Source organism: Neolamprologus brichardi, chromosome 1, assembly GCF_056152115.1.
Source record: "Neolamprologus brichardi isolate AB-2024 chromosome 1, ASM5615211v1, whole genome shotgun sequence".
Taxonomy (NCBI): domain Eukaryota; kingdom Metazoa; phylum Chordata; class Actinopteri; order Cichliformes; family Cichlidae; genus Neolamprologus; species Neolamprologus brichardi.
In genome coordinates this window covers 22,744,833-22,761,076 of record NC_142104.1, presented here as the reverse complement: position 1 = coordinate 22,761,076, position 16,244 = coordinate 22,744,833, and the positions used below count along the sequence as shown (strand labels likewise).

General features: G+C 39.9%; 1 protein-coding gene across 2 annotated transcripts in view; it reads left to right on the top strand.

Moving 5' to 3' along the window:
* Nucleotides 1–16,244, top strand: part of ankrd11 (ankyrin repeat domain 11) — a 111,675-nt gene that overhangs the window by 11,644 nt on the left and 83,787 nt on the right. For both annotated transcript variants that reach the window (XM_006780284.3, XM_006780283.3), the window contains exon 2: nt 15,714–15,793. The gene's annotated coding sequence lies outside the window, so the exon portion shown is untranslated. The remainder of the gene's footprint in view (nt 1–15,713; nt 15,794–16,244) is intronic.

Here is a 16,244-nt window from a genome sequence, read left to right as displayed (position 1 = left end):
ATTGCCTTATTTTCCAATGCATAATTATCTTACAGGATTCTGTTTACATTAGTTTTGTGAGCACAGCACAGTTTTGTGGGTTTTTGAACTGCAACCCCCCCCCCCCTCCCCCCCATTACGTTCATCCTCCAACAAGCACCTCTAAGACATGTAGCAAAATATGTTTTTTATTATTTAGCAAGCGAGCTCTCAAGGCTTTGATGTTGGTGCCAAACCCTTAATTGTTACCCCTTAAAGAACTTCTAATGTGCTTCTATTTTAAAGTGCCTGTTTAATTTCCTGCAATTTTTGTCAGAAACTATTGATACTTCAGATGTCATTAGAACCGGTAAGCTTTTGGGATCATTAGGTGTTGTTATATATGTTAAAAGAGTGTTTGCAGAAGGATATAAAAAATAAACTTATCAAAACAGACCTGTTTTGCTCATATCCTGCGGCATATTTTTATTTTTGGAATCTAGCTTTGCATACTTGTTCAAAATCATGCTTAAAGGTAGAGGCCCTCTGTTCATCCTTTGTCTGAAACAAAACATCTTAGCTTCCTTTAAGCTGTCTATCTTCTGATTGGTTGCACCTTGCAAACAAAAGGTTTGAACAGTGAATGGATGGAGCTGCTGTGCTTAGAGAGAGCTGTGTGCTTTTGTCATTAGGGATATCCTGTCTTACTGGTATTAAATCAAAGAGTAGAAAGAGAAACTCTGAAAGTAAGGGTTTAGATTAGTCTAAACCATGAGATTTATGATTTATAACTTGTACATACACACACCTTACTATTTGACACTGGCAATTTAATTGCATGTAAATAATGACAGAAAATAATGAAAAGCATAGTAAATTCATTTTAAAGCTAGTGAGTTTTTTTTTTATGGTCCCTTCTCCGGGGTGTTGGTCCTTCAGAATAAATAAAGGTTTAATAATGTCTCGCTTGCGTCCTTTGCCATGCCAGTGCAACGTAATTTTCCTCAATTCGATTGTTGATTTGTACTTGTATGGATATGCTCTTCATGTAGCCATTTGCCACAAATGCATGCTTGTCATACTCACGTGCAACATATCTGTTTAATTTCATCATATTGCCCTCTGTGATTCCTGGATAGATGATATTGTCTGCTGAACTCAGCCCCGCTGTGCGCTGTTATGCTGCTCTCTCACACATTTGGCTCGACTCCACTCATGTCCTCTTGCTTTCCACATCCCAGCCCTCTGTTCTCTCCCCTCTCTCCTGCTTCCACTTTGCCTCAGCCACCATTTCCTTCGCATTTCAGAGCCCAGAAATATGCTTGCACGCTGCATCCTCACATGCTCATCTACCCTCTCTCTGACAGTCTCCTCCCCCATCTCCACCTCTATGCAGTAGCCTTGGTTCCTCAGGAAGCACTGTGCAGGAGGCTGAGGGTGTTGAACCTAACTGTTTGCCTTGTTTCCTACCATGACAACAGTTGATAGTAAATTATAAGCACACACCAACAGGATTAATGTACAGTAGAGCTGGGCGATATATCGAGTTTTTAAAAAATATCGATATATTTTTATACGAGATATAAGATGTGACAATATCCTTTATATCGATATAGTCTATGTTACGTTATAACTATACTTGTGGAGCCGCAAGTTTACCTCTATTTTGTCCACTTTTGTCTTTACGCAACATTACTCGACCTCGCCCCTCCTTCACTGAACACAACTCCCCCTCCTCCCCCATCGCTTCACCTGCAGCGACAAGATGGACACGGCAAATCTCCGTTAGCGAGTTACTGCGCATCGCCCCGTGCGGGGCTGGACGCCGTCAACGTGTTAGCTAGCTAACCACGCTAACGCCATGCAGCCCAGAGGCGCTGCACAGCCTAAAATCCTTTCATTTTCTCAAAAGTTGACAGCCGCCTTATGTATGAATTCTGGTTGTGCTTGATGGCCGCGAACCTATTTTATGTGGTACACGGCGCTCAGCAATCTGTCAAAAAATGTTTTAGTACCACTTTGCTAAGCTACGGAGCTGCACCGGCTTGATGGATTGTCGGAGCATTACGGCTACCGAGGAGCCTCGCGGAGTGATACGTACTGTGCTTCAATGTAATATTACCGTATTGTGTGTAAGGACCATAAATGGCACCTGTTAAGAGACGTGGTTACGAAGAGGATTTCAAACTCAATGCTGTCAGTCACGCAGTAGAAGTTGGGAACAGAGCAGGTGAAATCTTTGTTATTATGCTCAGCGTCTTTTAGTTTACATTTTGACTGCACAATTGTGAGCTTTTTGTTACGCACAAAAACAACATTGTTTTCTTTTATTTATGGAGCATTATTATTTAATAAATGCTGATAATTTATTTTTGAGTAAATTTTGTGTACATCTATGCTCTATGTAAATAAAAATGCCTGTGTGACATCTGGGACACAGCTTTGACTAAGAACTCTCTTTTTGTTCTTACTTTATGGCTAAAAAAAAAAAAAAATCGAGATATATATCTTGTATCGCCGTCCAGGTAAAAAATATCGAGATATGAATTTTGGGTCATATCGCCCAGCCCTATGTACAGGAATGCAAGTCAAAAGGCTGGTGGATTTTGATGTCGAAGCATAGGCACTATATAAAACTTAGGGTAAAACTGACTGTTTCCTTTTTACTGAGCATAATATAATCAGAATGTAAGTATAAAGAGTTGCCCAAGAGCAGTTAAAGGTTTCTGCATTTCTGGATTTTTATATTTCTACAGGATGAGTATGTGTCTTGTTTTCTTAAATTCAGTTACCTTTGCTTCATATAGGGAGCTTTAGGTAGAAAGATTTGTGCGAAGTGAGGGGAACAATTTTCACTCGCGTACAAGTGCACCTTGATAAATAAAATCAGTGCTGTGTTGTAATACTGCCGTTGCTGTTCTCTTGGTGATGTATTAATAGTTTTTTTTTGAGTATTAAATGGCCACTATCCAGACTGCTGTGTTTTTCTGCTCTAGTGAGTGCATGGCAGTCATACCTCCACAGAAAGAGTGGAGAGAGTTAGTAGCTTGGTTTTCATCCATGAGATTAAAGTGCTCTGCAGCAACCTCGTGTGCAATTTGTCTTCTTGCGTCTTAGGAGTAAGAGAAGAAGAAAAAAATACACAATGCTCGTGGGGTGTATGTGTTCATGATCAATATCTTTTATTCGGGATACTGCATGTTGTCATAGCATTTTTAGCTTCAGCGACAGATCTTTAGAGGGTAGTATTTGCTTAACAGAAGCATATATAGCCAGAGACTAATGTAGCTGTTTCTTCCATGCTTTCCAGTAGTTTCCCTGCTTTAACGCATACACACTGTGTGTTGGTGCTTAGACAGCTTCCTAATGGGAACGAAATGGGAAATCTAAGAGAAACACAGTGTTTGTGTGTGGCTGCATAGGGTTGCTACCAGTAAACTCAACAGAACATGTTGAAAGTCTGAAATGGCTTCTTGTGAATTGTGTGGTTTCGTGCAGTTACTCTTACCAGTATATAAACTAGGACGTGTCTTCATACCTGTTTTCACTCATGATTCTTGTTTTACTCACATGTAGCACACAACAGGAGATGTTTCCTATCAGACCTAATCTGATATCTAATACTGAAAATGCTCCGTGATGAGTGTTCATCTTCTAACTTTCAATAACCTGGGTTACTGGGCATTCATTGAAATGCATGTTGGTCTAATCCTGATTCATAAATCTGACTGGGTATTGCCAGTAATGTGGGCCAGTCTGTTGACTCAAGTTCTATGTCGTTCCTTGTTTACTTTGTCACATGTCAGATGCAGCTCACGGGAGGGCTAATGAAGCATAGAGGAAGCTAACAGCAAAGAGGCAGCAGATTGGAGATATTTTGTTCCTGCTTCACTAACTTTTATTTCTGTGTTTGCAAAAGTTTTTTACTTAACTGCAAACTGTGGGGACGTCAAGGGGGTCATGAATGAAAAGCTCCAGCGATGATGCCTTGGCTTCTCTTAGTCTCTTCAGTCAGATATTTTAATAGGCAGATGCTTTTAGAACTAATTGGGAAGCTTTTATTAATAGTATAGTGTTAATATAATGTGTATGTTTTGTTTGTTTTTTAAGTAAAAGATGTAGAGAATTGCTGTACATTTTAAAATACATGTCTAATTATAAAGTTTAACTTACAAAACTTACAGCGTTCCCATATGCTGTGGCCCTTTGGATGTACTCGGTATGTCCATACGATATTCAGACTCTTTTACTACATTTTCAAGCATGTTTGGAGTCTATGTAGCCAATGCTGTTATGCTACATACTGTCAAACTCAGAAATCCCTTCTTTCTACTAGCACATATATCTGATGAAAGGCTGCAGAATTAAAGCACTTCTAAATGGGATGATTCTTTTTGATACACCCCTTAATCTCACTATTGCAGTATTTTAGCTCCACAAATTTTTTTGTGTGTCTGTGTAAGTACTTGATGACTATGACTTGTAGAGTTGTTTTGACTTTTGACTGTGTTCTGATGTATTATTTTACTAATAAATACAAATTTAGTTCTTGCGTATTTTTTGGATGTCTTTATTTGCTACAGACTTTTGCGTTTAAGTCAAGCCTGATGTTATCTTAAGGCACTTTCACATAGGATGCGGCCATTTAAGGCTGTGCGATATGACCAAAATCTCATATCCCGATATAAAACCTCTATTGTCCCAATAACGATATAAATCACAGAAAATGTAGTATTTTCTGTAAATTCTGTGAATCTCGGGTAGGTGAAGTGTTTCCAGCTGGGTGTTGTGTACCTGTAGTCAAGTGTTTTACCGATGCATGAAACTACACATTTTTAGACATAGGTTGTAACCGCCGCCGTTTTCTTTGAGTATTTATTACACGGCGTGCTCTGGGGAAAAGCCTGTTCTAACGTTTGAGTCTAAGGTTTATTTTTTAGCACCTGACGTAGGGCTGGGTGATATGCCCTAAAATTCATATCACGATATAATTTGAAGCATGTGCGGTAATGATATATATCGCAATATATTCTTTTCTTCTGTATAACGTATTAAATGAAGACAGAAAACTAAACAGCAGTGGCGTTTGCAGGGTTACTGAAGTTGGATTACCTGGTATATAATGTTGTGCTACGTGATTGCTAGCAACACAGCTATGTTAGCATAACATTAGCACAGTAAAGCTGGAGGATGAACGCCAACTTTTTTTCCACTCTATAAAAGTTAACGTGAGGGATTCTGGTGGTCAGGGACAAATGCAATCGCATAGCAGGATGCTATACACGGGGCAAACTTCAGTCAGGAGAACAACTGAGATCATTCATCCACAACCACACGATGAAGGAAAACATTCTGTGCGTATCAGAGTTCGGTGAACTCTTTTGACACAAGTTTACGTGCAAACATGGTAACCCCAAGAGCCTTTGAGTAAGTGATTCCTTTCAACAGCTCTCGGGACCTCGGGAGGAAAGCAGTGTTGTGGAAATGACACACTATTCACTAGTAGGGATAGTTACAAAGCTTTCTTCTTTTTGAATGCGAGATACATGTTGTTTGTCTTGTTTTGTAATAATTAAAAAGAATTGCTCGACTTCAAGGCTCGCAAAATTTCAAAATCTCTGGTAGCCCTTCGGGCAGGCATTCTTCAGTTTTTGGTAGCCCAAAATAAATTTAAGTAGCCCAAATAAAAAAAGCAATTTTTTATGTTTTGTTTCCTTTATTGTACTTTAAAGTATAATATTGTAACGGAAACAAAAATTAATCAAAAAATCGTTAAAATACAAATCACAACAACTGTCTAGAAATTACAACCATCAACTCAAATACTTGGTTCAAATTGAACAGAAATTTTTGTTTGAATAGTAAGCTAACGATTGATAAGTCGATGTCAGAGGAATTGGTGCGCAAGTAATCGTCACTCACCAATCAGTGCTGCCGCTCTCTACACACCTTTCCGCGATCGCAAAATGAAAGTGAAAGTAAAAAGCAAGCGCAAATTCAAACGCGATTTCAATATGTCACATATTGACAGTGGCTCATGATGCCAATGACATAATTACCCAGCTACATTGGCGAAAGAATGCAAAAGCATAGACATATATTTTCCTTCCTATGACAGCCCGACGGGCAGGGCAGAGATAGATTTTGGTAGCCCGACTGGAAAAATTGCTAGCCCCGGGACGTCGGGCTAGCGATTTTGCGAGCCCTGGACTTAAAAAAAAATGTACAAGCAGAGCGCAGTGGTCAGCACAACACAAATTTTGGGCCATTTAGTCTAGCTAGCATTTAGACCATGCCGCAACCTATGTGAAAGAGCGTTTAGACATAAAAGAATAATCATCAGTCTCTTACCACCATATAAAATGCAGTATTATTTTACTATGCTATTGTGTCCATATTCTGTATCAGCAGATACCTGAAGTCAAATTTGTCTAGTTAGACTGGTGCCTCCCTAACTTTTACATTCGCCATTCTTAAAACCAACCCAAATCAGCTATGTTGATCATCAAATGGACTCTGTTAGCAGGGATAAATATCTACTCCCCCTGCGTTGGACATTGGCATTTTTACATGCTCTGTTGTCAGTTAATGTGTAGGTTTTAGTGCATTTGACAATGGCTCATGTCAGCTATGTGGATAATAATAATATTCTATCACACATCAATGCTGCAGATCTGTACTGTCCAATAATTGTTCTTATCATGTTATCTGTATCTTCTAGAGAGGCATGCTGTTTTATGGAGAACAGACTGTGTGTTTAAAGAAATCCATTTCATAACCGTGTGTAGAACTGGCAAGCAGGCTTTGTAGCTGGATATTTGATTTAGTGTATGTGTTGAGACAATGTGTGTCAGCTGGAGATATTTATTTAAATGCCTGCTTTTTTACTGGCTAAGAAATGTGTGGGTGAGCGGATGGCTGCAGGCTTTTAGAACCAGCACAGTTGACTCGTTCTGTGGTGTTAGAGCATGTGCGGGTGTTTATGTACCATGTGCTGCTACTCCTCCATTTCCAATATTCATAGAGCTCTGTCTTTCACTGAAACCATGGCAACAGAAAATGACAAATGGCAGAACTGTGGAAATGCTCAGGTTGTGTGCGAGGCTTAATGGCAGCGCAAGCTTTCTCGGTTTAAACATTTTTTTTTTTGTGTGTAAACTGCATCAGTGAACACCATGGCTGGTCTTTTCTTACTCTACAATCCTATTGTTTAACACGAGCGGCACAATAATTCCATTTTTCATTTTGCAGTCCCATATCTTAGCTTTTAGTTTAGTATGTTTGCAGACAGCAGTGTGTGTAGTCCATCAGACATTGCAGTGCAATTTTCGGCTTTGTGCGTCTTTTAAAAAAGGCAAGCAGGAAATATTTGTGTGAAACTAGCCTACAGCTTTAAGTGAAGAAAAGCCATTTCTAATAAATGGAACAAAAATATTTCAGATGAACAAATAGTAAAATGCTGGTTTTCCTATTACAGACAATAGATGTAATGTGATCTTATTGTATGTGTTTGCAATAGGATCCTAAGAAAGAGACTAAAGGTGTGTGTGTGTGTGTGTACCTGAAATTTTAAGCTTAAGGAAGTTGGTCCTATGAAAACCCACTTTTAAATGACATTCCATATCAATCCCATGATATGAAGAGAAGAAACAAGCATAGCGTAGCAGGAATGTACTGATGGAGAGACTGGGTCTGAAAGCCACTGCTGTTTTTGGCAGTTTTTTCTGGAACATCAACCAGTGCCTCTGCTGTAAAATAGGACAGTGGCAGGCCAGCAAATCCACCCACTCCAGCCCACACCATGTTGACACCGATGTGCAGGTTTATATTGCAAAATATAGCAAGGGTTCTTAGAAGAAAACGTGTTTTGGATTTAACGTATTTGAAATCAGTCACTGTGTGAAATGGATATATGTGACCATGACTCCCTACAGCACCTGTTTGCAATGTTGTTATGATTTTGGCAGCTGTATATTAAGAAATTATTAGGAACATAAGATTTTCCTTGCTCCTCATTTTCATGTCTTTAACTACTGAACTCTAGTAATGTTTAGTATTCATTCTGACTGCAAAAAGTGGCTATTTTTAGCTTTAGATTGGACAAATCTTGCTCAGTCTACTTTTCTCACACCCACACTTGTAACATATGAGCACAAGTTGCATGCTCTTTTATTTTTCTCCTTTGTTTATATGGATGCCTGTGATGATTAACCAGTTGGAATCCCATGGGTGTTTCACCTAGTGAGATAAGATTGTCCTCTGCCGTAATCTTTGCTCTCGTGACGAGACCTTGGATTCAAATTTTAATTTTTAAAAAGCACCTCTGAAATATGAATTTCCCAGCTCTAGTGCTTTCATTGCGGTCCTTCATTTTAATTCTGTCTATATTGGATAAAAGGCTCTCTGGAAATGATCGTTTTTACAGTAAAACGAGAAGCATTCTTTTTCTGAAGACCACCCTGTATATGCCCTAGCTGTATATTGACAACACATGCAAGCTTCATCTCGAGTTCAGCATTTGAAAAGATGTATTTTGAATGTGAGGATTTTTTTTCCCCCTCAGTCCAGAGAGCTTGTTACCTTGACAACAGCAGTGGAGCCGTAGTGAAGGGAGCTGAGCGTGCGAGCTGAGCTTGCCGCGGCATGGCTGTGCCGAACAAACAAGCGCTGTCGCTAACTGTGTCACGAGTGCTGCTGCTGCCTTCTCATTGCAGCCCTTCTCCCCCTCCCCTCACTCCTCTTCTTTCTTTTGATATCAGGCTTTTATATAGCTGGTTTGTTGTTCAGCTGGTATCCACCCTTCACAGCCCTCCAACAGACTCTCCTTCTTATGTTTTCTAAAGAAGCAGTTTGTCCCAACTCCCTGCTTCTTTATTCACCCACTTATTCTGTTTATTTTTCCTCCGTTCTTCCATGCTGAAGCATGAGTGTATGTGGTGTTTATATTTTTTTTTATTTATTCATTTATTTTTTAAATAAAGCTTCAAATGATGGCATATGCATTGGTGGCTCGTGCTGGAGATGTGTAGGATCGCTGTGCTCTGGTCCCTCCCTGCAGAAACCAGCCTTTATCAATAATGTAGATGTTTTTGAAGAGGAGATGTGCGGTGTGCATCTCTTTTTCTCTCTCCTCCCCTTGGCCCATCCTCCCTTCCCACAGCTGTCTACCCACACCCTTCCAGTATCAGGTTTCCCCTCCAGTGTTTGCGCATAGAGGAGCAGATGACTGAATCTAATTAGTTAAAATATTACAATAAGGCCTGATACCTGATCCTTTGACATACTGCAGGCTGAACCCAGGCTGTTCTGCTGAGCTGCTGTTGCTTCATATTGTTTATCTCAGACTCAATATAACCATGGGTTTATCATCAACACCAGGCACCCTTCAGATGCTATTAATGGTTTACATGTGATGTTACGTCCATATGGGGACCCCCACCTCAAGGGCAAAGCAAGACTTTATTTCAGTACAAGCCCATTTTTTTCAGTGTGTTTTGGCAAAATGGTGGTTGCAGATAGTTATTCCAGGGTTTCCACCAGAAAAGGCATTAAGGCTTGGTGGCTGTGACTGGGAATCAGGGGAGGGTGGGTTGCAATTTAATGTAACATTCAATTACTGTGGCTTTATCCACCCGTGAAACAGTAATTGTGTGCCACAGACGAAACAGCAGACACAGTGGGTGAGAGGGTGACAGAGTTTGTTTGTTTGTTTGTTTTTTACCCTTTTCCTGAACTTTGTGCAGTGTGGAATTTGTGGACGTACGTGAGCAGATGTCTGTTGAACAGGTAAAACTATATTAGGTTACTAAGTGAAGAGGCTCATCTAATTCTGGCTTTGATTTAAAAAATATTTATATACATGATGCTTAATCATAGTACTTAGTACTTTCAGTTAAATGTACTGACTTGCCATTTAGTTTGATCACAGCTCCCTGCGAACAGAGTATTGCAGTTAAAAGCTAACCCACCCTTATGAACCCTCCTTCTTCGTGAATGGTGGATCATCTAAAGCTGCGAGAATATTTTGGGGGTAACTGAAAATAAGGTTTAATTAGATTTACAACATAGGGTAGTTAGTCTAAATATTACTGCTTATATACAGGCCATTTACCATTTGTCTCTACTGCTCTGTTATTCTCTCTGCAGTGATCCTGAAAATAACCTCACATGAATCTATGTAAAGTACCTACCTAATGTTGGCTTAGCATAACGGTTCTAGTGTAAGTGGAGTGATTATCCACAAGACGTATGTAAATAAGTGGCCCTCTGGAATCCTGCTGGGCCATATTCCAGAGGGCGTTCATGGTAATACCGGTATAATGTTGGGCAATGATAAGAAAATGAAATATCGCGATAGAATATGTGCCTTTGTTTACATATGCACATGGCAGAAAAAGCATGGCGGTGACAACAGCGAATGAGAAGGGCGAAAGTGGATCGGTGAATGAAACGGATGAACCAGAATTGGTTTGTAAAAATGCTGCAACTTCAGTGGTGTGGAACTGGTTTAGCGTTTGTCCGTCAGATACACAACAAAGCACTATTTTTGGTAGAGCGTGCTAGCGGGCCGTCGTTATTACCGTGTTTTTTGGAAAATACGACTCACTTAAAATCAATCCTTTGATTTGTCTGAAAATCGACAGTGCCCCTTATAATCCCGTGTGCCTTATGTATGAATTCTGGTTGTGTTTACTGACCTCGAAATGATTTTATGTGGTACACGGCGCTCGAACATCTGTCAAATGTTTTAGTATGACTTTGCTAAGCTACGAACCCGCACCGCTTGATGGATTGTCGGAGGATTATGGCTATCGTAGGCAGGAGTCTGGGGGAGTGATATGTACTGTACTTCAATATAATATTACCACATTGTGTGTGTGTGTGTGTATAACCTCTTTTTAAGTTTTGTGGATATTATACATGGTTATGCTGAGGATATGTCGGCCAATTTCCACTGGAAATGCCTTTTGGTTAAACTGTCAGCAAGGAATTTGCATTTGTGCTGTTAAATTTTTATATCACTTTAATGCAGATAAAAACAGCTGCTTGTTTACGTGAAAATACATTGATGGTGGGGGGGGGTTTACACTAATAAAGTTGTGGAGTTGTAAAGTATTTTGTCTAGTGTCAATTATATCGTCAGTTACATTGTTATCGCAAATTTTCAAATGCATATTGTGATAAATATTTTTGGTCATATCGCCCTGCTCTACTCTGGAAGGACCTTGCTGTTTTTAGTGATTGAAATATTGATCGCATATACCTAGGGATGGGTATTGATAAGATTTTCACGATTCCGATTCCATTTTCGATTCTGTTTAACGATTCGATTCTTTATCGATTCTCTTATCGATTCTTTTTAAAAAAGGAGAACACTAAGGTCGAATAGCTTAGAACTTTGTTTTATATCGTCTCTTTGAACAAGATAGAAATTTAGGAGTAACATGGCCTTACAAACCCAACAGTGAGATCTTAAGAGATCCACAGCCTACGGCTCTTCAAGGGGGTGTCACAGTGTCCCCAGGAAAAAAAAATGTAAATGTAAAATAATAAAATAAATATTCTTCTGTAGCAATAACAAAGTATAACATAAATTATTCTGTAGCAATTACACAAGAATATCCAGTAATGATCCTGCCTACAATTAAACACATTCACTTACCGAAAATTGGGGGCATCTGCTGTGGCAAATGGGTGCAAGGCTTTGACCACAAACTTAGTCACTGCTCGGTGACATTAGTCTATCCTGGCCTGAAAGGAGACGCTACCGGTAGACTGCAGCGAGAACTGCCAGCATCTGAGCCAGCCAGACTCTGTGTCTCTCATCATGGTCACCTAAATGCACAGTAATGGCAGGTTTTGGCAGATCGCGCTAACATAATATGCACTGTTAGTTGATTATTTACCTGCCGCATTAACGGGAGAGGACATGCAAACGTTACCGCTGCTGCTGGGTTGAGGTTCACGAGTCCGGAGCGGAATTAAAAATGCAAAAATGGCAAACAATTCCAAGGAATTGAAACAGTGGGAACCGGTTCTCAACAAGAACCGGTTTTCGATACCTATCCCTACATATACCCAAAAATTGTTCGTTGAGTTCTCTTTTTTTGAGACATGAAATGACAGATGGACAAACTGACCTGTTGTTTGTTGGCCATTGTGCTGGAGTTGTTTTGATGTGCAGGTCTCTATACCCAGGGATGCACATAAGTGGTCAGCAGGTGCACATTCGCTGTCAAAATTAAAGACGCGCACCAGATAAGAAGTTGCAACGTGTGTTTGCGTACATAAGATTTTCAGGAGGAGGACAGAGATTTGTTTAGAACTCTTAAAGATGTCAAAGAAGCAAGCTCCTTTAAGCAATTACTTTGGTGTTCCTCCACCTCCAAAGAGTCCAATCCGCAAAAGAAGCGCGTATGGTTGCAGGAGGTGAGCTGGCTTCAAACAAATGATGAACGCAAAGAGATGTGGTGCAGAATATGCCGTGAAAATCCCACTTTAGCGGACAAAAACAGTGCCTTTTATATGTACGCAAACACGCGTTGCAACTTCTTATTTGGTCCACTTATGTGCACCCCAGTCTATACCGCATTGGTTCACCCCATTCCATGTGTTCATTATTTCTAGTTTTTGCAGTACAGCTTTGTGATATCAAAGAAAAACACAACTTTTTGTTTCAGTTTCTTACCTCAGTAAAGTCCTGCAGTATTTCTGGTCTGAATGCCCTTGCACGATGCCGATGTGGCCTGTGACACTCTTTATGAAATCAGACAAGGTCCTGAGCTGTTGTTCCAGGTTGGCTTTCAGCTGCCTCTGATCTGCTCTATGATAGGACAGCCAGACACAGAGCTGACTGAAGAGGTGCGCTATAGCCTTGGGGAGCACTGTCGAGTTTGTGTTTTATGGTCCAGACTTCTGATGGAAAACAAATAGTGATTCAGGTTTGCAGAAAGTGAAGCAAAAAGATATCTGTGCCCTGAAACCTGTGTTAAATCTTGCCTGTCCTCCTTAATCCCAGAACATCCAGAGAAGGCCTTTCTCTTTACACAAAGAGAACACGCACTTCAGGTGCCATTAGTGGTCATTCACATGGAACTGTTGGTCTCTGTCCTCACTGCACACAGTGAGTCTAGTCTTAAGTTTAAACGGCAGGACATTTGCAGTGTTGATACAGCTGACGAGATGGTTAGGTAAGTAAAGCTCTCTAAATTATGCCTCCGTCTTTTTTCTTTTTTTTGTTTGCTGCAACCAAATGTTTGAGTCAGTCTAGGCGCAGTTCTATTCTCCAAGCTTCAGTGAAGAGATTTATCTCTTTCATCAGTCATAGTCTGTCAGCATCAAAGACGGGCTCTGATTCTTGTTGAAGGTCACCATTAAAACCAGGGCTGGTCTCACTAGCTCGCTCACCTTAGAGCAGGGTTTAGAAAGGCTTGTAGAAGTGCACACATGTTGTAGCTTATTGCACCGTGCCTCACATATTCTTCTGTTCCTCGCTGACATGTGACCTGCAGTGCTGCAATAAAGTTGGTGAAGCAATCTGAAAAACACTGCTGATATTTCAGCAGCTTGATAATGGTGACAGTGAAGATGCAGAAGTGAATATGCAGGCCTGTTGTCATGGTGATGCAGAGCTAGAAATGTCTTCTAATTATGCATGATCATGTTAAATGTTTGAAGTCAGCTCTGCATAGTTTGAAGGCGAGGCTTTTTACTAAGAGGAGTTAAGTGGAGCCACACTTTAAGCAGGTGTTTCAACCTGTTGATCTGCATTAGTATAGAAACAAATCGTACACAGTTGTATAGAAAACATAGAAACGTGTCAGCGTTTGGAGACTTCTACAGTCAAAAGTTAGGCTTTTATGGGACTCATGTCAGTCGGGTTAATGTTTTGTCTAAATTTGCCTGTTCAGTAGATTTTGTGCATGTGCAGCACATATGTGTCACTCTCTCATGCTCTCCTGGTGTAGCTTAGTCAACGCTCTTTATCTAAGAAGAAACCATCAGTAAGTTCCACCTTGGTGTTAGTTGGCTTTTGTTTCCTGAGCAATGCACACATATTTTGTGATTCTCACCGCAGATTTCATGTGATGATCCATTTTTCTTTCTTGCTTATTTCATTGGCACCTGTTTGATTATCTCCCTGAAGATGGATATCTGTCATCTGTTCTGCACGGTAGTTGAACTTCTTATGTCCCTCGTATTTCCTTAGCAGTTACTTCTAAAAGAATTTGTGCAAAGGGACAGGTCGGCTGTCTTTTTTTTCCGTTTAACAGAGTATAATTAAAATATAAAACACTGCTCTCTTTGATATACTCTGCAATACAGGCTGAGCAGAATCAAATATGCATGTCCAGATACAGTCAGTCCTTTTTTTAAGCAATGTATGTGTCTGCAGAAGCATTTTGTAGAAAGCTGACAAAAAAAATCTCAAATCCTGCAAAGTTCTCTGGAGAAGGTAGTAGTGCTTGAATCACGCTCAAAACAAGTTATTTGTGCAACATGTTGTCTGAGTTGTCATGCTGAAGGGGAAAGGAATGGGGATATTATTTTTATTTTTTAATTTATTTTTTAACAATAAGGGAACATATTTTCACTGTCTCTGGAGTGACACAATGCAGTGTTTTACTATATTGTACAGATAACAGTTGTTAAATTTCAAACACTTTTATTCTTAGTAATATGGTGTGTTAAGCACTATAATGCGACTCGACCGATTAACCTTATCTACCAAAGTTGGCTTTGGTTTCATCGTTATGGTCTTTGTCAGTTGGTTTTTTGTTGGCGTTTTTTTTTGTGTGTGATCAATAAGATGGATTGTCCTTATCCTGTATTACAAACTCTGGGAGGGTAGTGTTGTACTCCCTGTCTGGATTGTAACAATCCATCAATCCTGTACTTCCCACTGGGAAAGCCCCCACAGGTTCCACTCCAGTACAAACACAAATGCACATCTAACCATCATCCTCCTTACCACTCAGGCCCTCCTAGGGAGGTCTGACCTTAATCCTGTCTTGCATTCACACTTGCCACCCTGCCTGTGCTAAAAGTGAAAACAAGATGCTATTGAATTTTCCCTTTTAGCCCTGTTATAATGCATTAAAGCATATGAAATGATGAAATACGTGTGGGTTCAGATTGGAGTTTTGTCCCAAAATCACCGGAATGCCAAACCCAACACTGGGCCCCTGTTAAATACCCTCCCATGTCCCGCTGCCTAAATCCTGATAAACCCTTGTCCTCATTGTGTGGTTGGACTGGGGGCAGGGCCAACAGCAGTACACTGACTTCAGGATTTCTCTTTATGCCATTACTTGTTGACCTGTCTCTGACCTATTTCATATAGTCACTTGTTGTTCAGAGGTTGAATATTTTTTTCCAGACTATACAGTCATAAAAAGGATACTGGTGTATGGAAATTCAAATTGTGTGGACATGACATGTCCAGACGCGGAAGGTTAAGGATAAGGAAAAGTTTATCTTTGTAACATATTGAAATCACTTTGAAGCACATGAGGTAACATGTTTTGGATAAGACAAAGATATGAGTATCTAGTGTTCAGTTGGTGGAGCAAATGTGGGGACAAAATGCTTCACTGCTTTTCTCAGTTATTTAACTAAGAGATCCTTTGAGGATACATTTTACCCTCTCCGTCCATCTGAGTGTGTTGCATAAAAATATGAGACTGCTTGTGTTTTGCTGTTCAATCATTTTATATATATTATATATATATATTTTTTTTGTTATCCTTTTTCAGAATTCGTGGATTCTGCAGCAGCAGGTGTACTTTCTATTTGGATTTTAGCCCACTGACATTCTCCTACAGCCATGGAATCGGTATGTTGACAAATATAATTTTTTACTTGGTTTTTTTTAGGCCTCTTTCACTGAACCTCTACTAGCAAGAAGTTTCTTCTTAAAAAGATGTTTTATGGCTGTTTGTTTCTTTTGAGGGCTTTTTGGGATTGGGATGCATGTTGTGTGCAAATACGTTCTTTACGAGGAGAGCAGAGGAATCAAATGATATTCACATGGAGAAGTTTTCAGGTGTTTGCTATGAATTGGAGAGTTAGCTCTGAATTGACCTCTCTTTAGTTTAGGTGACCCTGTATTCATAGCTTGTTCTCCTGAAGTTCTTGACTAATTTGATTGTGATATATTTGTAGAGCCCACCAAGCATTAGATAGATTTGGATATTTTGCAAGTAAACTTGTTTTCTAGCATGAAAAGCATTCAGATGGGTTTGTTGTTAGTCCCCCTTCAACGTTGTTAGCTCTCCTTACAGGAA